The 27,499-nt window shown below is 40.0% G+C and overlaps 1 protein-coding gene and 1 pseudogene across 3 annotated transcripts in view; one reads left to right on the top strand and one right to left on the bottom strand.

Annotated features, from left to right (window-relative positions):
• Positions 1-27,499, bottom strand: part of ST3GAL6 (ST3 beta-galactoside alpha-2,3-sialyltransferase 6) — a 61,444-nt gene that overhangs the window by 30,091 nt on the left and 3,854 nt on the right. For 2 of the 3 annotated variants that reach the window (XM_015080696.3, XM_053220729.1), the window contains exon 2: positions 9,874-10,035. The gene's annotated coding sequence lies outside the window, so the exon portion shown is untranslated. Of the gene's footprint in view, positions 1-9,873; positions 10,036-19,388; positions 19,812-27,499 lie in introns of those variants that run through there. The other variant, XM_053220727.1, reaches the window with a different exon arrangement.
• LOC128315377 (SIN3-HDAC complex-associated factor-like) lies at positions 1,384-22,399 on the top strand (annotated as a pseudogene).

The raw sequence follows: 27,499 nt of genomic DNA, 5'->3' as shown, positions 1-27,499 counted from the left end.
TTTAAAAGCCTATTTACATGTAAGATAAAACAGTATAGGAAGGTCTAGAGAAGAAACTCAGATTTACAATTCAATTTGCTTATCTGTTCCCCCAAAATGCATTCTTTGGGAAATTTATATATTATTTTGCAAAGCATGGAGGTATCCATAAGCAAGATTTTGTTGTTTTTCATTCACTAATATGTGTTTTAGCTGGAAACCCAGAAGTGTACGGGAACATGTTTTCCTTTAAAACGTAAAATTAAACTACTCTTGAAGAGCCATTGCATACACCAGCTGAGAAAACCCCTGTATTTCATGGGCAATTCAAAGCATATTCAAGTTGCAAAGTAGACTGAGCCAGCCAGGATATCCTTGTGATAAACATTTATAGTTCCTCTGCATACTTGTAGAAAAAAAGCTTCCATGAATAAACAAATTCCCCAATTGTAATGCTATAAATGGAATGACCATTTTGCTTTGAGCAAAAGATATTGACAAAAAACCAATCAGAACATATAAACATATTTAATATATAGCATTTAATATATAAATATGCCTGCTTTAAAGCAAAGAAGGAAAAAAAGAAAACCACAACCCCTCAGGATAGCTTAAACTACCAAAACAAACAAGTCTCAAGATCTTGACATTAAACATGACAGACTCAGCTTCTTGGCTGCATCTGTTCCCAAGACCAGGGTCCCTATAACATTATTTACAAAATTTAAGTCATGAAGTAATTATTTATCTCAAGTGTAGGTAGAGGACATCAAGGAAGAACAGGAACTGTTGGCAGATATCAAATGTTTATCTCTTCTTAAATTATCATAAACCAATATATGAAGAATCTACATGAATAATCTACATATGTCAAAGTGAGCACCATCTTGGCAACAGTTTCCCCTTTTTAAAAAATTTTTTTAAATATTTATTTATCTTGAGACAGAGAGAGACACAGCATGAGTGCGGAGGGGTAGAGAGAGAGGAGAGAATCCCAGGCAGGCTCCACACTGTCAGCACAGAGCCCAATGTGGGGCTCGAACTCACAAAACCATGAGATCATGACCTGAGGTGAAATCAAGAGTTGGATGCTTAACCAACTGAGCCACCCAGGCACCCCTCCCTTCTCTTTAACAATAAGTGTATCTTATCTGCGTGGATAGTCTGTCTTGTCTATCATTTTATTGCATTAAATGCTTTTATGTCCCTTCCTTCACTTAAGGCTCAAACCAAGCTTGACAAATGGTGCACAGGTATGATCCCCCTCATGAATGAGGAAACAAAGTTTCTGAAGTTGGTTGTCCTAGGTCACACAGTTTAAGCGACAGAAATAGACTTAAGGTCTGACCACTTCTTCCTCCCAGTTCCATTCCTGGGGTCATCCTGTCTCTCAAGACAAAAAGCATGAGGAGAACCCAAAAGAGAATTGTAACCTATAACTTCCTGACAGTGCTCCGTTGGCGGCTAGAGCTCCCCACAGGTAAATTCAGATATCCATGAAAGGGAAATGGCTCTAGGGCAGCGTGCCCCAAAGTGATGTGGCAGATCCAAGGGTCAGCTCCAGACGGGGGCTTGTTAACATACTCATTCCTGAGCTCCTACTTACTCTGAATCTCTGGATCTCAGGAATGTGCATTAAAACGAGCACCCTCCAATATAATTCTTATGCATACTGAAGTTTGAGAACCATTGCTCTAGTATGTGTACTCCAGAGAACCACAGAGGAAAACAATAATGGGTTTACAGAAATACAGAGACTCTAACAGATGTGACAAGAGTTATCCTGACTAGACTACGAGCTCCATAAGAGCAGGATAGTCTGTCTTGTCCATCATTTTATTTCCAGCATTTCTAACAATACCTGTCACACAGAAGATGTTAAGTGGATAGCTGTTGAATGTAGTTATACATCCTGTGACTAGATGCTTTGTTTGGGGGGCGGGGTTGTTTTGTTTTGTTTTCCAGAAGTGCTTAGCACATGGCAAATGCCCAATGAATAACGGTTCATTAGAATCATTAAGATAGGAGTGTTCAGCATGTGCTCATCATGTGCCAAAGCTGGTGATAAATGCTTTTGGTGCATCAGCTCATGTAATGCTCACACCCACCCTGTGAAGGAAGTGGCCAACTTGCAACTGCCATTTTATGAAGAAAACTAAAGCTCTGAGAGAGGCAGTAACTTCCCTGAGATAAGTAACAAAAATAGAACTCCAGCCCTTATCTACCCGACCAGAGCCCATGCATTATGCCGCATCTCTCCTGATGTGAGCTTCCATAAATGGGCACAAGCCCATCTTTTTGATACCAGACTAAACATTACAACACATTTCTCTAATTTGTCTATCCTACCAGCTCCTTGGGCAGTACAAATTCTAGGGATTGTTGAAATCAAGAGAAAGGTTATGGTCACACACTGGGCTGAAACAAAACCCTATTACTCCCATCCTTGTTCTTGCCAACTCATTCTACTGGATTTCAGTCAACACGTTAATTATTCCCCCTCCGTGGTTCTGTTGAGTGTCCTAGAGCAGTGATTCTCTCCAACTTCAGTGTGTATGAGAAGCAAACAGGAGGGTGCTTGTTTTCAGCACCTTCCTGAGCCCCAGAGCAAGCTTGATAGCATTACTTATAAAGACAGACAAACAAATGCTATGGAAGGACACTTGAAAATGGTCAGATTTTTAGTTTTAGAGTCTCCTAATGCTTTATCAAACCAAAAGGAGTTTGTTTGACCAACAGCCAGCTAGAATGAAGCATGTTCAACAATAATTCCGCAGTCATTCACCAAGCACACAAATACTGTGGGTATCTCAATATCAAACAACACAAAGGAAGAAACATCCTTCATGTCCACATTTCCAGATGCTGAGCACACAGACCCAGGCTGCCTCACCTCTCTGTGACATTTCCTCTACACCTGGCTACACACTCTTCCTAATGCCCCTCTGTCCATAGGCTCAGCACCCACCCCCAAGCTCTAGGACCGACCCGGGCTCAAGGCAAGGGAGCCTGAGGAGCCCCAGAGCAGCAGCTCAACAGTTTGGTCAGGTTCCGGCTGATCCCACACTGACCTTGGCCATCTCCTTCACCAGGTCTGGGTTCTGTTGCCGGGAGAATGTGCATTGAAACGAGTTCTGTTTTTCAAAGTTTGCATTCTTTTCTCTCTTTCAGCCACCCCAGCAGCTCTGCAGCCAAACTTCCAGTTTTTTAGTAATTTGGATCTGAAACCATGTCCTCATCCACTGTATTCCCTTATGCTCTCCGCTACGTCAGTGACTGACGGATGCCCTGTCAAGGCTTGGTCTTGCCTCATACTCCACACACTGCTGCTCAACACAGAGGGGATATCCTTTTCTAGTATGTCCAAAGACTCAACAACCTACGTCTTTGGACATATGAGAAAAGGATATCCCCTCTGACTCCCCGTAGCCCTGTGGGCACATAGCTTGGCACGGGCAGGATCTCAGCCACAGCTTTCCCCTTAGCCAGGTGCCCCTGTTCCTGGCTCACCTCCACAGCTTTACTAGGTGGCCCAGCTGGCAGCCTGTGTCCATTCAGCCCTCAGAGAGTTCCTTCTCCATTTAGGTCTCCACAGGTCCTTAGCTCACACTGACACACCCAAGACTGAACTTGGCCAACAGTTCATACATCCTGCCTGCCTTCCTCTTTGTATTTATTGCTCGGTTTAGAACCGTTCTCTGTAATCACATGGCCATGTGAGCATTAGCTCCAGCTCTAGCTATGTGTTAATTCTAGAGTTTTTGTTCTGGCCCCATAGGTCCCCTTAAGCCTCCTAGACCTAGCCATCTCAATACAGCCGAAGCCTTAGCGGATACAAACAGGACCCTAAAGTGACCCATGTAAAGAGTTCAGTCCTCTTTAACTCATTTACTACCCCTTTAAGTATGGCCCTTTTTACTAATTGGATGATCCAAACGTGTCCAGCAGCCTCATGAACATACGAAAAACACGAACCTTTGGTGTTGATCATGTAAATAATAGCACAGTTTATTAAGTATTCCTAAATGCCCAGCAGTAGACTCAGCCCTTTTCATACATGATGAAAGAAAGAAAGTATATTATCATCCCCATGCTAGAGATGCTCAATTACCAGAGCAGTGGCCAGAATTCAAACCCAGATCTGAGCTTAACTGTACATTATGGAAAGCTTTTAAACTGCACATTATGGGGAACTATAACCACTGTTTTTTGGTTTATTTTTTTTAACTATAACATGATGAACTTTATATTCACTTACTACCTTTTTGAAAGTAAAATTAGGGAATGATACACATTAAATAGATGCATTTATTACAATACACTTACTTAGAAACATGAAAAAGTGTTCACTTCATAATTTAAAAAGATAAATCTTAAAGACTCAGTAGTCTGATTGATGGGATTTCTGCTAGAAGGACCTGAAAATTCTCAATAAGCCATAATTAAAGAATAAAGAGTAGCATATCCAAAATTAATATGCCATACTATACCTGAAAAAGCTAAGTTTAAATCTGAAATGTTGAGCTACTATTTGATACAAATTAAGGGGGAAAAATCTGACATTATCGAGTAAATAGAAAATTATGATTTCGTTTATGCACCCCCTCTCCCCCCCAAATAACTCTGTCTAGTTTCAACAAATTGGATCACCTGTATACATTCTTGCTGATTTCTAAATTCATAGTTTTTTTCTTTCTGTATGGCAAAAGGAGAACATGCATAATTAACTTTCTCTCCTTTCCCCCCAATTCTTTGGCTAATAAAACAACAGGCAGCTAGCTCTACACACGTAAACACACACACACTCTTTCCTTTTAGTCTTTCAAGAAAGCTAGTGCTTTTGCCAGATTGCATCCTTACCATATGTAGACACATCTTTTTACCTAATTAAAGCTAAGCCATCACTGCCAAAGCAGATGACTGAATGCTCCCCTGATAATTGAGTGTGCTCACTGCAAAGAATATAAAAAAGCACAGAAATGACTTTTCAGCAGAATTTTGTTTTTTAATAGCACAGTGGGCACACTAAAATCATTCAGCAAATGGCATACTATACTGGATGCTAAAAATAAATGAACTGAAGTTCCTGCTTTCAAGATCTCTCCCTTCAGACTCAGCTACATTAAAAATACACAAAGAAGCTTTTAAGGGAACTTATGTTCCTACTGTTTATTCATAATTTCTCCCAGAGACCCATTTCTTCTCCCACAGTGGAAATTTTCTCTATTTCCTTATATTAATATCCCACTGATAAGATACCTCCAAGGAATATTAGATCTTAACAGGTTAACGATTGTGGCTAATTGTTTAACTTTATAAGATAAAATTTTTTCTATAATAAAATTCACTTTTAGGTGTACAATGTGATGAGTTTTGACATACGTATACACCCAAGTAACAACCACCAAAATCATACCAAATGTTTCCATCACCCCACCCCTCCCCTGCAGGTTCCCAGGTTCCTCTTTACGGCCAACTCACTTTCCCCCATTTCCTGACCCCTGATTGGTTTATCACTATACTTTTGCTTTTTCTAAAAGTTCATTCAAATAGAATCATAAATAAGTATATTATTTCTAGCTTATTTCAATTCGTATAATGCTTTTGAAAGAATTGTCCACATTGTTTCTTGTGCCAGGAATTCATTCCTTTTTATAGGTAAGTAGTAACACATCATATGGCTATATGACAATTATTTATCAATTCACCAGGTAATAGACGTTTGGTTCTTTATAAGGTGTTGTTGTTGTTATTGTTAGTAAAGCTAACATTCAAGTACAACCATTCAAGTACATGCCTTTGGGTGAGCATATGTTCTCATGGGTCATACAGTAAATGCATGCTTAACTTTATATAAAATTTTTATATTGTATTCTGGCGCCTATTCCTGAACAGATCTGCTTCAATTTCTCAGTTAAAAGAAAAAAAAAAAACATCCACCCACAACAATTAAAGTTATTGATACCACTGAATAATACAAACCACTGACAGAAGAATTGATTATAAATATCGAGCACTCATTATGGGTGTGTGCTGCAGGATATGGGAAATAGAGCTCAGTCTGATGAGAAAACCGTTACACGATTTCAAAATAAGTATGCTTACCTGTTGTGAAACCTAGAAAGTATTTTAGAGTCCTGCTATTCAGAGTGGGGTCCAGGGACCTGTAGTGTTGGCCTCACCTGGGAACTTGGCAGAAATAGAGAATCGCAGCCCCACACCCTTGATCCACTGAATCAAATCTGCAAGACCCTCAGGTGATCTGTGTTTGAGAAGTACTAATGGAAAAGGTCAGAGGAAAGAGAAATTATACCCCACTAAGAAGGTCAGGGATTCACAAAAAGGGTTTCTGAGAAGAACTGGAAGCTCATTCTAAGTTCCCTACTATTTCCTTTAAGTCTTTTAGACATGATCTTTTAAATTTTCCAACCAACAGAACTTCCTCTGAGAAAACTAGTCAGATTCTCTCTGAAAGTAAGTGGCTTTGAGAAAAATGTCCCTCACATTCTAGGGAATATTTGCGGTTGCCTTGTAAATTCCCTACACATTTTCAGTCCCATACTGTTTCCAGTCTTAGCCTTCCACTTACTACCACGATCACTACGATACTACTGGCATTTCTGACAGGAAATATACACGACTCCTCTCATTATATCTACAGGACACACATTTCATTCTGCATTGCCTAAAATGGTCAACTGAATCACCACCCCAACCTTTACAACAGCATCTCCACTTACTGTTATTCACAACTTGAACCCCAAAAGAGACAGCCAGGATTTAGAACAATCGAAAAACTTGCCCAAGGGGACCTCACTCACAAGGAGCAGAGTTGGTAGCGCAGAACATTTTAATGTGGACTTTTCCCCGGCACAATTCCAGTCTCATGGGGGGTGCACAGTAATGGCCCACTAGTCTTTGTTTTGTTCCAATCCTCTCTGGCCTCCATGGTGTTCAACTTCGGAACCACCTCCTTCAGGTGGCACTCACTGGCCTGGGTCTCACCTCTCTGCTTACGTGTCTTGGCCTCTTCCCCTTTGGCACACCATTTATGTGCGTTCCCAAGCTCTTATCTTAATGCTGCTTCCAAAACCCACGTGCTCATTACTTCTCAGCTTCTAGCAATGGTCTCTAATCTCCCTTCTCTTTAAACCAGCCCACCTGCTGTACCTCATGTAAAATCCTTACAGCCCAGCTCTCACTCTGTCACCCTGCCCTACAGGAAAACTTTCAGTGGCTTCCCATTGTCTGCCAAATAAACATAAAATCACTTAGCCTGGCATTTAAGACTTTTATAATTTGGTCCTTCCACCTTCTCATCTTCCTCTTCATGCAGTTTATTCTTTGCAGGCAGCAGCCTAATTAGGCATTAAGGTTGCCTGCGTGGCAATCAGACCCCTTGGGTTTGAGTCTCAGCTCTACATATCTGGCTAACCATAGGAGCCTGAGAAGTTGCTTAACCTCTTTACATCTCAGTGTCTTCAGCTGTAAAATGGGAATAATACCACCTAATAGAGCTACTGTAAGTAGTAAATATAAAGCACTCAGGTAAAAGTCTGGCACATGGGAAAGACTCTCCCAACCTTGTTCTAATTCTCCATTTAAAACTAATGAAATATCAGCTACCCATATACCAAGCCCTTACTAAAAAAAATGAACTTTGTGACAACCTGGCAAAGACCCTAAAGAACTAGTGACATTGTACTAATAATAGCCTCAAAAGATTAAGCTTCATTACTATGCTAGCTGTTTCTGCACATTCATTTCAATATTTCAAAGCAGATAGGAAGACTTATTCATCTCCTTCTGAATAAAAAATGAAAGACATTCAAGATAGTAGTAATTCATTAGCAAAACTCATGCTTGAATGAGACCCTATTTCTGGCTACAGAAGCTATACCTTTTTATGCTTGTCATAATAAAATTGCTCTTGAGTTTTAGCAAAAACAAACAATGCAGACTTGGAACCAGCATATCAAATTTATGTCTTGAAGCAAGAAATAAAATCAATAACTCTGCAAATAATTTGAACTGACAAATAGCTGTCTCTGACGCTGTTATATGTTATACTGTTGAGAAGGATTCAAGCATTGTGTTCTGGATTCAGAAGGAAATACAGTACCAGGGCCAATCAGCAATGTCTAACAAGGTAAGGATGAAGAGCTGAGTATCTGTCAGCCCTAGAGGATGGGGGCAGAAATGAAACACTGCAGCAGATGGCAATTTTAAAAATAGCTTATATTCTGAACATTTACATAATAGAACTGTTTAAAATATTCTACAGATGCAATTATTTTAATCCTCAAAACTACCCTTTGAGAAAGGTACTATTGTCATCCCTATCACACAAATGATGACCCGAAAGCACAGAGAAATTCTAACGTCCTCAAGAATACCCAGGCAGTAAGGGGCAGAGCTGAATTTGAACGCAGGCACACACCAGAATCCATTATGCTATAAGGACTCAAAAATATTTCCAGGTGATGCCAAGAGATGTACAGATTGGTGGGAAAGACAGTTCTACAAATACCCAAGATGATTACAGCTCGGATTCCATTAAATTAAGGTATATCTGGAAGTAAGAAACCTGAAGATCCAGCCTTATGTCCAGGCTAAGTTTGTGGTACTCAATAGTTTTGCAAGCCCAGTGGCCCAGGACACTGGGGAAGGGCTTTGAAGCCACTCATGAATAATCTCGGTGTGAACAAAGAGCTCAAGAGAGTCCCAAGGACCAAATCCCAAAAGCATTGCAAATGACCAAATTTGCCAGGACCACTAAAGCATTATGTGCTCAGTCAGTGGGTGTCCTTCACAAAACTATTTTCAAACAAAACAGTAATGTAACAAATTTACTAGTGGAATAACTGCTTTCTGATGAACCTTAACAAATCGGAAATACTATACAGATGCATGGGGCTATACAGAAACATGGAGATAATTCCTGATGGACATTTGAGCTCCCAAGCTTTCTCAGAATAAATTTATGAAGTGAGTCTTAAATTTGTACATGGGTTCAGGAACGGTAAGGAGAATATGCATAAAAATTATATTAAGATACTTCAATAAAATTATTATTAATTGTAGCATTTAAGGACAGAGAGGGAACTAGAGTCCATTCTATTGAGAAAACAAGGCCCAGAGAGGGCAAGCATCTTGCCCATGGTTACACAGCTTAACAGCAGTTTCTATAATACATGTGCTGCATGTAATGTCCCAGTTTTAACTTCAGCATTTTATTACTCTTTAACTTCCATACTGATTTAGAACAGTCCCAAACAAGACAAATTCACACTGAGAATAAAAATAATATTTAAGAAGTGCCTGGCTGGCTCAGTCAGAAGAGCATGAGACTACTGAGCTTGGGGACGTGAGTTTGAACTCCACATTGGGGTAGAGATTACTTAAACAAACTTTAAAATAATAATTATATATATTTAGCATTATTATTATTACTTCCATAGCTTAACTTTGGGATGTGCTGACCAGTCACTGGTTACTTTAATAGTCTCATGGGCCCTCTGGCCACATGTTGAACTAATAAGAGATAAATTAACAGACAGCTGTATATAAAGAAGGAGAGGGTGGGGCGCCTGGGTGGCTCAGTCAGTTAAGCGTCTGACTTTGGCTCAGGTCATGATGTCACGACTCGTGGGTTCGAGTCCCACATCAGGCTCACTGCTGTCAGCCTGTCAGCACAGAGCCAGCTTCAGGTCCTCTGTCCCCCTCTCTCTGACCCTCCCCTGCTTGTGCTCTCCCAAAAAAATAAATATTTTTTTAAAAATAATTAAAAAATAAAGTCACCTGCTAGAGGTGGCAACATTGTATACGAACACTTCAAATGTTCACACTCACATCTAAGAAGTCTGAGACAGTGGTAGTGTTGCCTTGGCTTACCTCCACTATTAGGAATCTGTTTCGCAAAGGCTCTCTGCTCCTGAATGTGAAGGACGTAGTACAGGTTCCAGAGGCCCGGGAGTCCGTCTGCAAAATTGTTGGAGCCTCTCTGCTAGAAATAATCCAAAACAAAGAGTTGTGCTGCTGCTTCACTTGCAAGTGCTGAAATAAAACACAAAGACAGCATGCTTCTTAAGAATAGGCTTAACTGCCCAAGGAAAACTTCAAGCTGTCAAAAAATCCTTAATGAACACATCCGGTAAACTCACTTCGGACCCTTCCCAAAATGCTTTACCGGATGATGAAATTCCCAAGAAGCAAAACAAAAAAACCCAAGAGCAAAACCAGCAGCCTATGTTACATTACTATAGTTCATGACTGGTTATCCACAGGATCTGGCTCAGTGTCCTTGAAAAAAAAAAATAACACATCCAGCTTAATTAATCCAAAACAACCTGGTAATGAAAGAACCATCTGTCTTATTTTTCAGCTTCTCTCCACAGATACACACAGCTTTATTGTTAAATGCAGAGGTGAGGGAGGTGAGAGACGAGCTTGCTCCGAAAATTCTCTGAGGAGGAAGGGAAGGGAGACGGGAGAATGAGGAGGTCAAGACAAATTAAAATGTCTAGAAGAACGTGAGGGGAAAGGAAGCATGGAGAAATCTGTGTGAAGAGCAACTAGTTTAAGAATGTGCTGTGGGCTACTTTCTCAAAAAAAAAATTGAAAAAAAATCTCAAACTCCTCTTGCTACAGCTTTTCTTACACAAGACCAACCCTGATACAAAAACAAAACCAAGACTGCATGCTGTGCACTTGTGTTAGTAGAAAATATGTTATTTAAAAACAATTCTTAGGAAACAAATTAAAAACAAAACAAAATATGGCAAATACTTTATTTCAGAAGCCACTATGAACTCTAATGTCCTGCAATAAGGAAATATTTGTGCTTAACTATTATGAAAATCATATAATAACATAAAAAATATTTAGATTCCACCAAGAAGGAAAACATTTAAATGCTGAGAACACTAAGATTATTTCTGTGTGTGTGACCCATTACCAAAAGACACTGGAGAAAAATGAAATCCATTGATGTGCTGAGTTGTGGATTACAGGGAATTTTTTTCTTTGAAAATGAAAATTTATAGACAAAAAAATGCTAATTTTCACTTTTGAAATATCAAGTAGTTGATGCATTTAGAAGTTAGAAGAAAGGCAAAGTAGTGCTCTTTAGTAGCTATTATAATGGAAGTCTCTACCATGAAACGGAATTTTGAGCCTAAGGAAATTATGGATAATTGTACATTTGTGCCCCAGAGTCATTCTCCTTAAATGCAAATAAAGTGCAGCTCCTGGGTTTCTATCATCTTCTACCCAGTAGTACTTATCAGCAGCTGAAGTAAAAGAGCAATCACAATTTTAAAGTTGGAAAGATCCTTTAAAATGATCTACTCTGAAGAGTTGGTAAAGAAACCCCAAACAGTACCACACCAGGAACAGCTGGAGGGATGGGGACTTAGTTACACCTGGAGGAGCTTAAATCAAGGGAGGAAACAAGATGGCCCATTCTAATGTTTGAATGACCTTCATGAAGAAAAGGCATTAAGTTGGTTTGAAGGCTGGGGGGGGGCAAGTTGTTAAGCCAAAGCCAGGGAATGCAATATTCAAGAAGTTAGTTCTGAGCTCAGTAGGAGGGAACTTGCTAATATTTGGGCTGCTTAAAGATGACACAGGTTGACTGATTGGATAACAAAGTCACTTGTTACTGAAGGTATTTTGTCCTAAGAACCACTTGAGATACATTTGGACAGTAGTGCTTAACCAACTTGAATGTCCACTGGTATCACGTGAACATCTTGTTAAACTGTAGATGATGACTCAGTAGGTCTGGGGTGGGGCCTGAGAATCTGCATCTGAAGCAACCTGCCAGGTGAGGCAAAGGGTCAAGACCGTGGGTCTTGAGTGTCAAGGATATAACTTGATTACACGCATTAGAATGTTATTTAAACCTGTGTCCCCCAAAGCACACAGAGTCTTCTAACCATATGACTTCAAAAGTATTCTCCAGTCTTGATCTGGGGGCAGATGACTATAAATAAATAGGTTAAATGGTAATTAGCAGGACTTTGTGAGTCCACACATCCAAAATTTTACAAAGTTTGTATCTTGGTATCTTGCAGTGACTGCCGCAATCATACTTTTGAGAGCAACTAATTTTGCACAATTCTAAAGAAGAGATGTTTTACTTCCATTTAAAAAAAGTAAGGGGTGCCTGGGTGGCTCATTCGGTTAAGTGTCTGACTCTTGACTTCAGCTCAGGTCGTGCATGATCTCACAGTTCATGAGATCAAGTCCCAAGTCGGGCCCTGCACTGGCAGCACAGAGCCTTGTTGGGATTCTCTCTCTCTCTCAAATAAAACAAACAAACGAATGATGCTCATGCCCCAAGTTTGGCAAATACTTGAAACCGAGTAACTGTGTTGTGATTGATGAATGACTGACGAACAGACACTCAGCATTCAAAAATGCAGTTACTTATTATTTCTACTTACGATTCTACAGTTAACAGAGAAATAGAATGGAGAAAACATGGCTACAAATTTTTCCCAGTGACCTGTTATAAAATTGTGTGTCTCCGAAGGTGGGGAGGAGGTAAGTCTCCCAAGGCTACAATTTGTGGTCTTCTTTTTCAGTGTAGGGCTTTATATTATTTACCTGGCCCTGAATTTCACCTCTCTGCTATCCATCAGAGTCATAAAAATTCCTTCAGTGTTTTGCAAGTCCCCGTTTCTAGCTCTGCTCCCTGACTTATCTAATAAAACTGGACCTGAATCAGTTCAAAATCCTATGTGATGTCTTTCCTGGAGAAATATGCTAATATCTGAACACACAGACTTTCCTCAAACTTTAAAGTGTTCTCACGTTTCTCTCCCATAGTAAATAAACCAAGAACTGAGAGGAAACCCATTTCCTGCCCTTCTTCTGACTCTGAAAGTCCCCCTTCCAAAGGGTTTGCTGTTTCAGTTTGCTTAAACGTTGTTTCTGATTTATGAAAATCAGATTTATGAAATCTGATTTATGAAAGCCCTTTTTTTCCAAACTGCTTATTTACTTTTCAGTTAATTCTGAATGAACTTAGCTTATTCTGTCCCTTGGGAAGTATCATGTTTGTTAATTCCTCCTTTGCTATTTTTAAAAGAAAAAAAGTGAACTAGCTTGAGGGTAAGCAATCAAATGAACATACATAAAATCGAAATTTAAGTGTTGGAAATTCTTCTGCTCTCCACAGCACATAAAAATCTGTGCTTATATTATTATCCATCAGAGGATTCTCTAAAGCCAAGTTACAAACACGATGCAAATCTTAATTTGGGGTACTTTATAATATTATTACAAATAAACCAATGCATGTGATTTTTTTATGTAAGTAATTTTTTTATGAAATCATATAATCCTAGATTTACTTCCTAATACCAGTAGGTTTAATCCTTTTGGCAAAGTGAGTCAAATTTATTTCCTGATAAAATTAACTCTGAAAGTTTCTACCTTCTACAATAAGTGTTGAAGTGATCAATAAAAAATTTCTCAATGCCTATTCTATACCAGACATTGTTCAAGGAACTAAAGATAAAGTAGTGAAGGGGGAAAAAAAAGAAGTTTACAATCCAGGAGAGAGGCAGGTATTAGCAAGAAGTTCACAGCTAATTATTAAGTTACAATATTGGTATGGCTAAAAACTGACCCAGCTAGGGAAAGACAGGGAGCTTCTTCGAAGAATTTGGGGGAAATTCTCAGAGAACTCTACTCAAGAGTTAACCAGATGAAATAGGGTGAAAATGAAAAACATTCCGGGCAGAGGAAACGGCATTTGCAAAGATTCTGAGGTAAGAAGGAAAGCTTCACACAGAAGAACTGAAGCCGCCGATGGGAGTAATGATGAAAACAATTAATAGCTAGTCTTGGCGGTGTGCCTACCCGACCGCAGGAACTCACAGATCGCACACAGCACTGGCATGGGCGCCGTTACTCAAACTCTGCACATAAGGACACAGAAAGGCTTAGAGAAGTCAACTTGTCCAACGTCTCAAAGCAGGAAGGTGTTTGGTCTAGGGACTCTGCTGCCTGGGTCCTTATTCTGTACCTGAGAGCCATCAGAGCTCCCCACGAGCAGGTCAACGTGGAACTTTCCTCCTGTTCATGCATGCGCATGTGGGTTCCACTTTTTATTCACATGCACGCACACACATTCATAAACATTATATAGGATGTGACCTTGTTTTAAGTAATGTTTAACATTTACATGACAATTATATAATATTCTGAAATTTGCATTTGTTACTCTACTTTGAGGTCCATCCATATCGATGTGATGCAGAAAGGTCTAGTTCATTCTTTTTAAGTTCTGTAGAATATTCTATCAACCAAATGCATCACCAAGTTATCAATTCCCTACTAGCGGACATTTAGGTTGCTCTCAGAGAATTGCCTATATAAATGTTATTTTGGAGCCAAAGCTGTTTTTTCAATCTAGATAATAGATAATTCAATAAAATAATAATCTAGATAATTCAATAAAATAGTTTACTGAGACAGTGAATCTTACAAATGGCTAGAAATACTTTAAAATTGAAATTTCCCTTTTAAATGGGGTTTTCTCTAAAAACATAAATCTTTGATAATTCAAGTCAGGTAAAAATAACTAAATAATTAAAATGCTATGGCTCTCTCAAAAGGGGAGGTTAATAGTATTTTAAATGAGAAAATAAATTTCCAGTTAAGTCGAACCTATACTAATCCTGTTGCAAACAGAACATACTGAAGAGAAAGTAGATGCAGAAGACAGTCTGTATCTTACAACCACTTTCGCCTCCTGGCCACACCACCCTGGACAGAAAAATCAGAGCGTTTGAGCAAGCAGATAAACAAAACAAATATTTCTCTGGAATGCCTTGTTCTGTGCTCTGGCCAGAAAATAATCCAAGGCACAACCACACAGAAAGATAAACAATTTTTTCTTTAGAATCAAGGGATTGGCAAGTGCCTACTATGGTCAGAGTTAATGTTTGATAAAACAGACAATTAAGCAAAGCAATAAAATGATCGTGAAGTGGTCAGACCTATAAACAGTGTGACCAAAAACAATGATCTATTTACATTAATGGAACTTTTTGCTCAAGGACACTGTAACAAGTTTTATTTTGAAGTGTAAACTGAGGTCAAGTTCACAAATACATGAAGACCCATCTATTGGTTTCCTCCACCTTTAGTGTCATTTTCTATACAGAAGAATTCTGAGAAAACCTCAAAAGGCAAATGTTTCAAAATATGAATAACTTCACTATTGGCTGCATTCTTCACACTGTAAGATGACCTAGTCCAGAAAAGGCAAAACGGAATTTGAAGAAGGGCATTTCTCTTCAGAGGGAAAGGGAAGAGCAGTCTCTTGGCTGATTTCCAAAGAAGTGTACGCGGTCCCCAAGTCAGTAAATAGAAAAAAAAAAAAATCTAGGTTTCCAATGAAAGAAGTAACTCTGTCATACTGAGGCCACAATGGAGTCAGACCTTGTGGCCCCATTTTCACACAACTAGCCAAATGTTTCAGCATATTCCACAGACAAGCCAAGGAGATTTCACTTCTAGATCCCGGACTCTAGTCCAAGAAATCCTTCTGGGCTTAGGGAAATCCTTCCAGGCTACAGGATGCAGCCGTGAACCCAACTGAAATTTATCCTACCAGTAGTTCAATAAAATCACTGTTCAAGATGGACCAGTTTCATCATTCATTAATCCATCTGTCCGTCCATCCATCTGACACAGATATTTATTACGAATTTATCCCATGGCACAAGGTCGCAGAGCATAAGGAGTATCTGAACCAAGACAGCGAATCCATATAGTCACACATTTAAACACAGACAATTAAACATACCAAACATAACCTTCTGCCTCATTCTAACCTCTTAACTACAGATTCGAGGTGCACATTTTATTATTTTTATTGCATAATATGCATACTGTACTGAATACATGATTCGCCTAAAACCACATTTTTTTTTTTGCATTTCCCCTCAGAGGGCAGAACAGAAATAGAAATAGATAGATAGATAGATAGATAGATAGATAGATAGATAGATAGAAAGAAAAAACAGCAGGAACTAGCAGTTGAAAGAGACTTAGCATGAGAATAAGGAATGACAAATAGACCAGAAACCAAAAGTAGGATCACTTAAACTTTTGAAACTTCCCCGTGTCTGTGATTTTTAAAAATGTCCTGAAGATTTCCCCATAGTTAGTAGCAGTAAGTAATGGTTTCTGGACAGAAAGTAAGGGGCACATGCTATGGACATACGACATTAAGGGACAGAGTCTGTGCTAAGAGCATTTAAGTCAAAAGCCACCAGCGAAACCCTAGGTCCCAAAGCAAGGACACAAAAGAGCCCAGAGCACAGGAAGTGGCCTGAGTCTGTGGTGTTTCCCTGGGGATTTCACAATAGTACAATCCTTGTGGTTCCCCACACCAGACACTCAGCCCAGAATAAAAAACAGATAAGTTGTAAGGCGGACTAAAACTAATCCTTTGCTAAAGAAAGTGCTCTGTTATCTAATATGTTCTGCATAGTTCCTGATTACTTACTAAAGTCTAATTGTTGGGCTGCATTTCGATCTGAGGGCTTATTTTCTCAGATGAGAATTGGTCTTTGATATGCCTCTGTACAGCAAAATGAAACCTTTATTTTCAGCATGCCATACTAAAATAGAGTATGGCATTTAAAGAATAATGTTTGATTTGTTTTTTTTCCTATCAAAGATGATTTGGACCAGAGGAACTGGAGAAACCAGATGGAGGATGTGGCCCCAGTCTGGATGCAGGAGGATAGGTAGGAACCCTCAGCAGAGACCCAAAAGGCTGATACGCAAGGCTTTCGTCTGAGGCATGTCAGGATACCAAACTGGCTCGGTCTGAAAACACTAGCGAAGAAATCAGGAAAAAGCCATATAACAGTAACAAAACCTCTGTCTTCCTACAGGGCACATCACAGGTGTGGAGCAACCAGGAGTGAGACAGAGCATCCTGGAAGCCCATCCAGACAGGAGCAGCTTGGACAGGGTGTAGCCAGGGCAACGGCCAGGTGCACCCTTGGGGGGGATGCAAAGAGGAGGACCCCCAGGCCCAGCACAAACCCTCTGTATTTGTCTCCCAGAGCTGCAAGAACAAAGTTCCACCGACAGGGTGGCTTCCAACAAGAAAGGTTTATTGTCTCATAGTTGTGGAGGCTAGAAGACCAAGATCAAGGTGTAGGGCCATGCTCCCTCTGAAAGCTGAAGGGAAGAATCCTTCCGTGCTTCTTTCTAGCTTCCTGAGGATTGCTCACACTCCTTGGCGTTCCTTGGCTTATATATGCATCGCTCCAATACAACATCTTCACATGGTATTACCCCCGTGTCTCTGTCCTCACAAGGATGCTTCTTATAAGGACGGAAGTCCTACTGGACTAATAGCCCACCCTATCCCAGCATGACTTCATCTTAACTAACTGCATCTGAAATGACCCTATTTCCAAATGAGGTCACAACCTGAGGTACTGGATAGGAGGGATAGGAGGACTTCAACTTGTCTTTTTTGAGGGGCACAATTCAACCCATAACATTCTTCTTGAAATGCCCAGGCCACGCCCTCAGCCAAAAGGACTAAATGCTCTAGAGCCATTTAGAATACCTGATGTTAATTCACGTTAAAGAGAAACAGAAAAAAAAAAATTACTCTATGGTGGTAAAAGTCAGAATAGTGGTTACATGTAAGGAGGGAAACAGTGACAGGAGGGGAGTCCATGGTGCACTCGTGAGGGTGAACAACGTTCTAGTTCTTCATCTTGAGGCAGGTTACAAGGTGTGCTCACTGGGAAGAAATGTAGCAAACTGCACGTACATGGTTGTGTACTCCTCTGTATGTCTGATACATTTCCACTAAAACTTTACCTTTTTTTAATGTTTACTTATTTATTTATTTATTTATGAGAGAGAAAGAGCATGCATGCTCAAGCACAAGCAGGGCAGGAGCAGAGAGAGAGGGACAGAGAGAATTCCAAGCAGGTTCTGGTACTATCAGCGTGAAGGCTGATGCAGGGCTCAAACGCACGAACTATGAGATCATGACCTGAGCTGAAACCAAGAGTCGAGGCTTAACCGACTGAGCCACCCAGGCACCCCTCCATGAAAACTTCACTTTAGGAAAACATTAGAGAGGGGCGCCTGGGTGGTTCAGTCAGTGAAGCATCCAACTTCACAGCTCAGAGCCTGGAGCCTGCTTCAGATTCTGTGTCTCCCTCTCTCACTGCCCCTCCCCTGTTCATGCTCTGTCTCTGCCTCAAAAATAAATAAACATTAAGAAATTTTTTTTAATTAAACAAAAAAACATCAGAGAAGTTGGAGCTGTCCGAGAAATAGAGATCTTAGCAACCTAAGTACAACCTCAGAGAGGGGCACTGTCTTGAGAAAAGCCAAAGCCAAGAGTTAGCCACTCACATCTGCTGTTCAGACACTCAACTGGCCAGTTTACCTGAGCTGTTTACCTCTTAGGAGCTGGTGTGTAACCGCAAATGCTAAGGTAATTTACTTATAATGAGAAAAATGTGAAGGCCAAGGAATATGTATGTTTGAACTGGCAGATTGGCAACCTCCATAGGCAAATCCATGGATGATAATTAAAGAGCTGTTTGATAAGCAGGGACACATTATAAGTAATAAGGGTACTCCCTCCCCTCTACAGTGTTGGAAACATGCTAGGACACTTTTTGCTTTGCTCTCTGTTTTCCTACCCTCCTTGCAGACCTCTCCCACACATTCCATTTTCAGGCTAAGTATAGTTCAAGTGTTTTTTTCTTTCACATCTAATTCCTCTCTGGGAATTTTAAACACTTGTGGTTAGAGTGTTCTGGGTCCTGTCGCTTAATCTCCAAGCAAGAGAAATTAACACCAAAGGACTGGATTAAAATACTGGACACCACACAGACTTAGTAGAAAACATATTTTTGGAGTAAAAACAGAAGATTTTCTAGGATTAAATATAATTCAGACGGTGAACATTAGATGTTGCATAAGCTCCGAATAACATACTGATATATTCAAATCTGGATGATTCCTAAGAAAGGAGAGTGAAGACAAAACGTAATTGCAATGCAAACAAAGAAATGAAGAGCAAGTATTGATCAAAATTTTACATATAAATTATCAAGCATGTAATTATAGAAAATAAAGCTAGGAAGAGAAAGAAGCACTTGGCCTTCCATTGTGTAAAATGTATTAAGGGGGCACTGAACATTTCAAGGCTATGAATTTGTAGTGACCCTCTTGACTATTCTCCCAGGATGTCTCTGCCCCATTGAAACCCATCCCTATTCTCAAATTTCAATTACAATCCCACACTTCAGAAGTCTCAAAAGATATTTAATAGCTCTATGTTTTAAATAGTTGGGTTATTAAAAATGAGAGCTCCAACATCAATTATACATTACCATTACTAATGTCTTCATCATTTTCTCATGAAAGCAGCAAATGGGAAAGATGTATTCCATGCCAAATGCTAACAAGCCTAATGTTAGAAGCAATGTGAAGAATTGGGTTGTTATAAATTGTCCATATAGAGCTACATCCCCAAAGGCATAACCTCATGGGGAGATGTAAACATCATAAGCCATACCCCTCTCAGTCTGATTGAGCTGATCCTGCATTCTCTCCTGTGGCATCTCCTCAAATGCTTGATTTTGAACATTATGGGCTAAGAACACTAAATTTCGCACAGTTCTTAACCATTCTCAACACTGTTTTACGCCTCAGTGCCTTTGATTTTGAACATTATGGGCTAAGAGCACTAAACTTTGCACAGTTCTTAACCATTCTCAACACTGTTTTACGCCTCAGCGCCTTTGATCATTCCATTTGTGCTTTCTGGAATATTCTCTTCACCTTCCAACTTCCCCCCTCTCCAGAATAACTTCCAAGTTATGGAACCCTCTGTTGGTATTCTCTTCAAGGAGGACTTCACTTTCCACCTTCACTCTGCATTTGGATGACAATAGAGGAGAGTCTAGGAAAGAAAGCATATGTAAAACTGTCTGAAGAATAAAGATAACTATAACTATCATAATTTTAAACCATTTTAAAAAAAGCTAAAAGATGTTAAGATTTTTAATGTACATCTGAATAGAGCAGTTTTTACTTCGTAACCCTAGTTTATTGTGAAAGACTCCTAGTGCCATTCAACCAATAGATTTTCATCCCAACTCTACCCAAAACCCATACGGGTGAATGTGCACACACACATATATACTTCATCCCTTCGTGTGCCCTTGGGTTCCTACAGACTAAATAGCACAGCACCTGGCACATCCTAGGTGCCCAAACATTTGTTCCTGCTCACTGAAGAATAAAGAAATGCAACAACATGAGTATACTAATAAAGTCCAAAGTGAAGCCAGGTGTTAAGATGAAACAGACTGAAGGGAAAATTAGAGCTCCATGAAATCAACCAGAAAGACTCTCTGGAGAAAGTTAATTTGTAACTATCCAAGGAAGAATAGAGTTATAATCATAGCTATGGTAATAGTTGTAGCAATAATAATGGCAAGTAATACAGATTAAATGATATTTGGCAGAACCTATGCTGAACTATTTTTATGTGTTTTCTTTTATTGCAATAACTGTGACGTGGCCATTATGTCGAGTTTATAGATAAGGAAAGTGATGCTCAGAGTAACAGGCAACTTATGCAGAGTCGTGTAGTTAAAAGCCGTAAAGGTAGGGGCGCCTGGGTGGCTCAGTCGGTTAAGCATCCGACTTCGGCTCAGGTCATGATTTCACAGTCCGTGGGTTCGAGCCCCGCGTCAGGCTCTGTTTTGACAGCTCAGAGCCTGGAGCCTGTTTCAGATTCTGTGTCTCCCTCTCTCTCTGCCCCTCCCCTGTTCATGCTCTCTCTCTCTGTCTGTCTCAAAAATAAATAAACGTTAAAAAAAAAAAAAAATTAAAAGCCGTAAGGGTAGAAAATGAACACAGATTACCATCTGGTTTGGAATGGGCAGTGTGGAGTGAAAGGAGAAAAGCATTAAGTATCAACAGAACATCCTGAGCTAAAGCACCGGAAGCCTGCAGTAACACAGGTTCAAAGGGGAGAGTAAAAGGAAAGGTAGCAACATGAGATGACAGAAAACTTCAAAGACCAGTTGGAGAAACTCTCTGGATTTTTGAGCAGAAAAAAATTTCTGTAATGAAAACCAGGCTTAAAGAATGTTCTCTAAAAGGTACATGGGCAGGAATATTGGGGGTCATAGGTAGAGAGCTCAGGTAGAAGATTTTGTATAAGAATATATCATTTTATGGCCCTATAAATTTTCTTAATGTTTGTTTATTTTTAGAGAGAGAGACAGAGACAGAGCATAAGAGGGGAGGGGCAGAGAGAGACGGAGACAAAGAATCTGAAGCAGGTTCCAGGCTCTGAGCTGTCAGCACAGAGCCCAATGCAGAGCTCAAACTCTGGAATTGTGAGATCATGACCTGAGTCAAAGGCAGTCAGATGCTTAACCGACTGAGCCACCCAGGTACCCCTTATTTCATGGCTTTCTAGACAAGTCAGTTGAGGAGGAAGAAGGAGCAGTTGGGGGAAGGGGGATGGCTTGGCGTGCACTCGGCACTTCAGAAACATTATTGTGTGTTTAACAGCTGCTTTTGGAAGGCCTAAGCCCAGCAGAAAAGCTGTTTGGTTTTCGCACGCCAAAGATGTACTTAAGTGTAGAGGGCTGCTGTATTTGCTGAGCTAAGTCCTCCAGTTTTCGATTCATTGGCAGTAAATGCTATGAAAAGGACTTCCAGAGCTATTTTGGGTTGCATGAGACTCGTTCAGGAGATATCTGTAATGCCCTGTGTCCTGCTTGTGAAAAGATGGAAGAAACTGCCAACAGGATCAAAGAAAAAAAAAAAAGAAAAACCAAAAAACCCTGGAATCATGTGGTAGACGCAAGGACAGGACCCAGTCTGAAGACTACATTGAAACCAAAGAAAGTGAAAACTCTATCTGGCAACAGGATAAAAAGCAACCAGATCAATAAACTGCACAAGGAATTTAAATGTCACAGTTCTGATGTTCACAGGCACCTCAAGTGCCTCCCCTGCTCAGTCTCCTTGTTATAGTAACCAGTCAGATGATGGCTCAGACACAGAGATGGCCTCTGGCTCTAACAGAATGCCAGATTTTTCCTTCTCAGATCTCACACACTGGAAGAGCCAGAAAATATGTTGTGGAATTATCTTTAAAGGCCGTTTTGGGGAAGTCCTCATTGACACACATCTACTGAACCCTTGTCGCTTACTAAAAGAAACAAAGAGGGGCACCTGGGTGGCTCAGCCAGTTACACTTGCTTTTGGCTCAGGTCATGATCTCACCCATTTGTGAGTTCAAGCCCCACATCAGGCTCTGTGCTGACACTTCGGAGCCTGCTTGGGATTCTTTCTCCTCCCTCTGCCCCTCCCCTGTTCATTCTTTCTGTCTCCCTCTCAAAATAAATAAACTTTTTTAAAAAATTAAAAAAAAAAGAAATGTACGTAATGTTTAAGATGCTGAGTATTTCATAAGAAAGCTGAATGCTGCTGTAAAGTACTCTTCAAGTTTTTTTTTTTTTTAATCCCCTTTTAATGAACGAAACTAGGGGAATTTTAGGGGACAGAGATGGGATTTTTGTGTGAAAAAAGTATGTAGTTTTACTCTTTCTGCATTGAGAAGCAGTGGTTGGGGCATTTTTTAAGATGGCTGGCTACACTTGTTTTACTTCATGATGATAAATTTGTCATAACTCAATTTAAAAAAAGGATATAATTATACCATTTCACGGTTAAAGCAGAAGACCCCTACCAAATCTGTAAAAACATTTTTAAATTTTTTTTCTTTCTTTTTTTTGATGTTTTATTTATTTTGAGAGAGACAGAGAGAGTGTGCCAGCTGGGGAGGGACAGAGAGAGAGGGAGAGAGAGAAGCCCAAGCAGGCCCTTGGGCCATCAGTGAAGCAGAGCAGACACAGGGCTCAATCTCACAAACTGTGAGATCATGACCTGAGCTGAAATCAAGAGTCGCAAGCTTAACTGACTGAGCCACCCAGGCACCCCAAAAACATGTTTTTAATTGGTAGCCTAGATTTGTCCTCCAAAAAAGTTAGTGCCTGGAAAGCATATCCAGGTACTTCATGATCAGAAAGCATACTTCTCTCTTAATGTCCTGCTTATCAAAATATCCAATTATATTGAATTTATTTGCAGCATAGCTGGAATCAAACAAGAATAATTAGCTAACTTATTTTGACATTTATCTAAAATATTGGCTCCAAATACCAAAAGTAATTTGAAAGAAGTGTCCTTTATCTCACAGATTATTTATATTTTCAACAGAAAGTTCTCTTAACTTTCAGAGTATATCAATTAAATAAAGTTATAAGTTAATTTAATTTCTGTTGCTAAAAAGCAGTTGAACATCCTCTTATGCCCTAGTTGAATGCCTCGATTATCATCTCATTGCTCTTATCTAAATGCAACTGGTCTATTTTCAACTGGTAAGTGCAGCTACAAATTATCCATAAAGAAGTCAGGGAATTTTTTTTTTTTAAATCTCTACCTTCTTTGGCCCTATGTTAAACACAGAAAGTGTACACATTCCCTTATCTTTGCCTCCTCCAACTCTAGGAATCTTACATACAAAAGGGTTGCACAAGATTTTAATAAAAGCATCTAATTTTTTTCATATATTATATGTTTATGGTATTTATTAATTTATCTTTTATTTTATTATTTTTTAAATGTTTATTTTTGAGAGAGAGAGTGAGCGAGCATGGGGGAGGGGCAGAGAGAGAGAGAGAGAGAGAGAGAGAGAGACTCTCAAGCAGGCTCTGCACTATCAGGACAGAACCTGATGTGGTTCTCGAACTCGAGAACTGTGAGATCAAGACCTGAACCAAAACCAAGAGTCTGAACCAAAACCAAGAGTCTTACCCGACTGAGCAACCCAGGCACCCCTAGTTTATCTTTAAAAATTTTTATTTTTAACAAAAGTGGCACCTTCTGTGGTGCCAGCCTAAATATTTGCAATAGAATATTTCCTATGAAGAAAATTCCACCAACTGTCAGAAACAAAGGACTGATAACCTCTCTGAGGACTGAAATCTGATGGGGTCAGGGGAAAGGACTCCTTAGAAAGAGCTAAAAAACAAGAAGGCTGTGTTTATATAGCATCATGTGTTTGTGGGCCAGAAAAAAAAATCTAAAAGGCAGAGTCTCTAAATATTTAGAATTTTTATTTTTATTATTTATTTTTTTAATGGTTTTATATTTATTTTGAGAGAGAGAGAGCAGGAGTCGGGGAGAGGGGCAGAGGGGCAGAGACAGAGAAAGAGAATCCCAAGCAGACTCCACGCTGTCCGTGCAGAGCCCAACACCAGGCTCGATCTCATGAACTGTGAGATCATAACCTGAGCCAAAATCAGATACTCAACTGACTGAACCACCAGGCACCCCTGAATATTTAGAATTTTTTAAATATGAATATAGAATACCTCTATTAACCAAGAGGATGCCCTCTGAAGACATTATTCTTTGTGAGAAACTTTGTCACTATGAGTCTCGGCAGGAACCCCTAGTCAGCCCCTATCCTGCACCCCATCTCTCAGTTCTCGCCAGCCAGGCTCTTGTTCCCATTCCTCCTAGCTCTGGCAATCCTGACAAGGAGAACTTTTTATCCCCCAGAGCATTTGTTCGTGTCTCATACTACGTTAAATGACAGCTAATAGGAATCTAAGGAAGATATAATAAGTGTTGGAACTTCAGCAATGAGTGCATATCTCTACCTACTAAAGTGCCTAAAACCGTGGATATAAAAATGTACTATTATAGAGGGAAATAGCTTTGTAATTCACATCTTTGGCACATACATTTACTTCCCCAGTAGTATGACCACAAACCAAATCCAACTCAAATCAACATAATTATGAATTATGAAACTGTACTGAAGACTTCCTGGGGCACCTGGCTGGCTCAGTTGGTTGAACATGGGACTCTTCCTCTCGGGGTCATGAGTTCAAGCCCCACGTTTGGCCTAGAAAGTTTACTGTACATGAAACAAATTTGAAAATATCCTTCTGATGACATTTACATCCTGGTCTCTTTCTTGTCAACACAAGTACACTAAAATATTTTCAAAGAGTTTTCAAACTTTTCAAAGCCAAAAGAGTTTTAATTAATACATGCAAATCCACAGCGATGAATTCATCTTTCACCTGTCTTCTCCAATGGGTAAAGTTTTCGAGATAACAAGTTGATAATCTTAATAGTTACAAAGATGAATCCTAATGGTTATAAAGATGTTACAACTGAGCTAATACATTAACACTGTGGGTTAATCCATGGACACTGATTGAGTCACTTGGCAAATGTTTGTTCTATCTGTAATGTTCTGGACACTGCACCAGGTACAGAGGACACAGGGGTGAACAAGACAAGATGTAATCACTGCCCTCTCAAACAGAAAGGTATTCCGGATTTTATGTCATCAACCAGATTTAAAAAAACAAAAAAACAGACACAAAAAGCTAAAAGTGAGTTGTTCAAGTGATGTACATTAGTGACATTAAGTATGTGAGTTAATAAACAAATCGGGCATCTAGCTAAAGAATCTTAAAAACAATTTTCTCTCTAGGGAGTGTACCAAGCTTCCCCAGAGGGTAACATACTGGTAATGAGGAGCTATCCTAGAGTCAAAGCATAATCGATAAAATGCTGGAACCTTCTGTTCATTTCTTATAAACCAATGCTACTGAGAGACATCAGCTTGGACATAAACCTTCATGATTTAACTACTACTCTGAGATCATCTACAGAGACCAATAGAAATGAAATCTCTCACACATCAGTACATTCCCATGACAAATACTACAAGAATCCTGCACATTTCCACTGAAACTATACTCTAAAGAGAACATAAACCTCCTATAACAGACTGTGTAGATGTCAGTCTGGGAGAGAAGGAGCAGATATTCGGGAAAAGGCAAGGGTTTCTGGGTTACTTAAATTTTTGTCTCTTGTGACAATCATTGTCTTACATAAGATATCAATTGCAATTGATTTGCTTAATTAATTTTCAGTATCTAGTTTCAGACATCACCAGCCAACCCAGGGACGTCTTAGAGATAATTAGAGGTTCAGTCTGCAGAGAGGTTGAGAAATCAGAACTAGTGATGGACAGTCTTACGCATAAAGGTGAAACTAAGTGAGTGTATGGATTTATCTCAGAGTATAAAAGGAACGGGGTCCAGGGTCCTTTGAACCTTGATTCTCCGGGTGGATGCCTGTGCCCTGGCATGGGGCAAGGAAGGAGAAATCAGTGATGGCCAATTAAGAGAGGGAAGTAAAGCTGGCTGAGGGTGAATGTGCATGTGCGAGTCTGTGTGGGGGGGGGAGGGAGAGGGAGTAAGAGACACAAACAGGAAAGGCCATGCCCATTGGGTGAAGACTGACTTAATCTCTAATTAAAAATCTCCGGTGGCATCCCATTCTAATTAAAACACAATTCACGTTCCTTTACAAGACTTGAAGGCTTCACATAAACTGCCTCCCACCTTCCTGACTGCATCTCTTCCAAACTCCCCCTTTTTAATCCTCTGCTTCTACAAGTTCTCCAAACACCCCAAATCCATTCATGCCTCAGGGCCTTTGCAGATTCTGTTCCCTCTTCCTAGAATGCTTTTCCTTCTGCTCTTCACTTGATGGCTGCTTCTCATCATTCAGGTCTCAGTTCAAAAACTACTTCCTCAGAGAACCTCCAATTGCTCTAAAGAAGCTTTCTCTCTAGCAAACCCTGAGGTGCACTGGCTTGTATCTGAAACATGTTTTTTCATTTATTTGTACCTTGTTTATTGACTCCATTTCCCACAGAAACATAAGGTCTCTAAGAGCAAGGGCTCTATCTTGTTCAACACTGGGTGCCCTACCCCCACCACCAGCACCTAGAGCATCTCCTATTATGTAGTGGATACTCTGTAAATATTAGTTAAATCTCAAGTCCCACCTTATGGATGACTGTGCAGAAAGTCACCCAAGATCCACTGCAAAACCACTCTCTGCTCCCTTGTCACCTCGACCTTCTACCACAGTGACCATAACCCACAACCATACCAATTCCGGACCTGCTTCCACAACCTGTGGAAGGTGGAGGTAACGCTGCTTCCCTTTCAAGAATCTCCAGCTTCCTTTCCTGTTCTCCTCTGGAGGCCCTATTCTCATCTCCTACAGATCTTTCCATTCCCAACCAGATAAAGGTAGCTCCAAATTTAAAGAATCCTTCAAAGACCAGCATTACACGCAACTAGGCACATTGTGTCTTAGGTATAAGGGCAAAAAGAGAGAATGGGGAAGAAGAGCACCCTTTCACTTGGCTTTTCAGTGTTTATGATAAAAAAAACAAAAACAAAAACAAATTTCCTAAGGGTTGGGTGCTTTCCTTCCTCTCTCTCCCAAGAAAAGGAAAGCCCTTCCCTGGTCGATGCAGAAGGCTGTGACAGCAAATGGGAAGCTGGCCATTCCCCCTTGGATAACAAAA

The sequence above is a fragment of the Acinonyx jubatus genome, chromosome C2 (assembly GCF_027475565.1).
Source record: "Acinonyx jubatus isolate Ajub_Pintada_27869175 chromosome C2, VMU_Ajub_asm_v1.0, whole genome shotgun sequence".
NCBI lineage: Eukaryota > Metazoa > Chordata > Mammalia > Carnivora > Felidae > Acinonyx > Acinonyx jubatus.
This window is presented reverse-complemented; position numbering and strand designations above follow the sequence as displayed.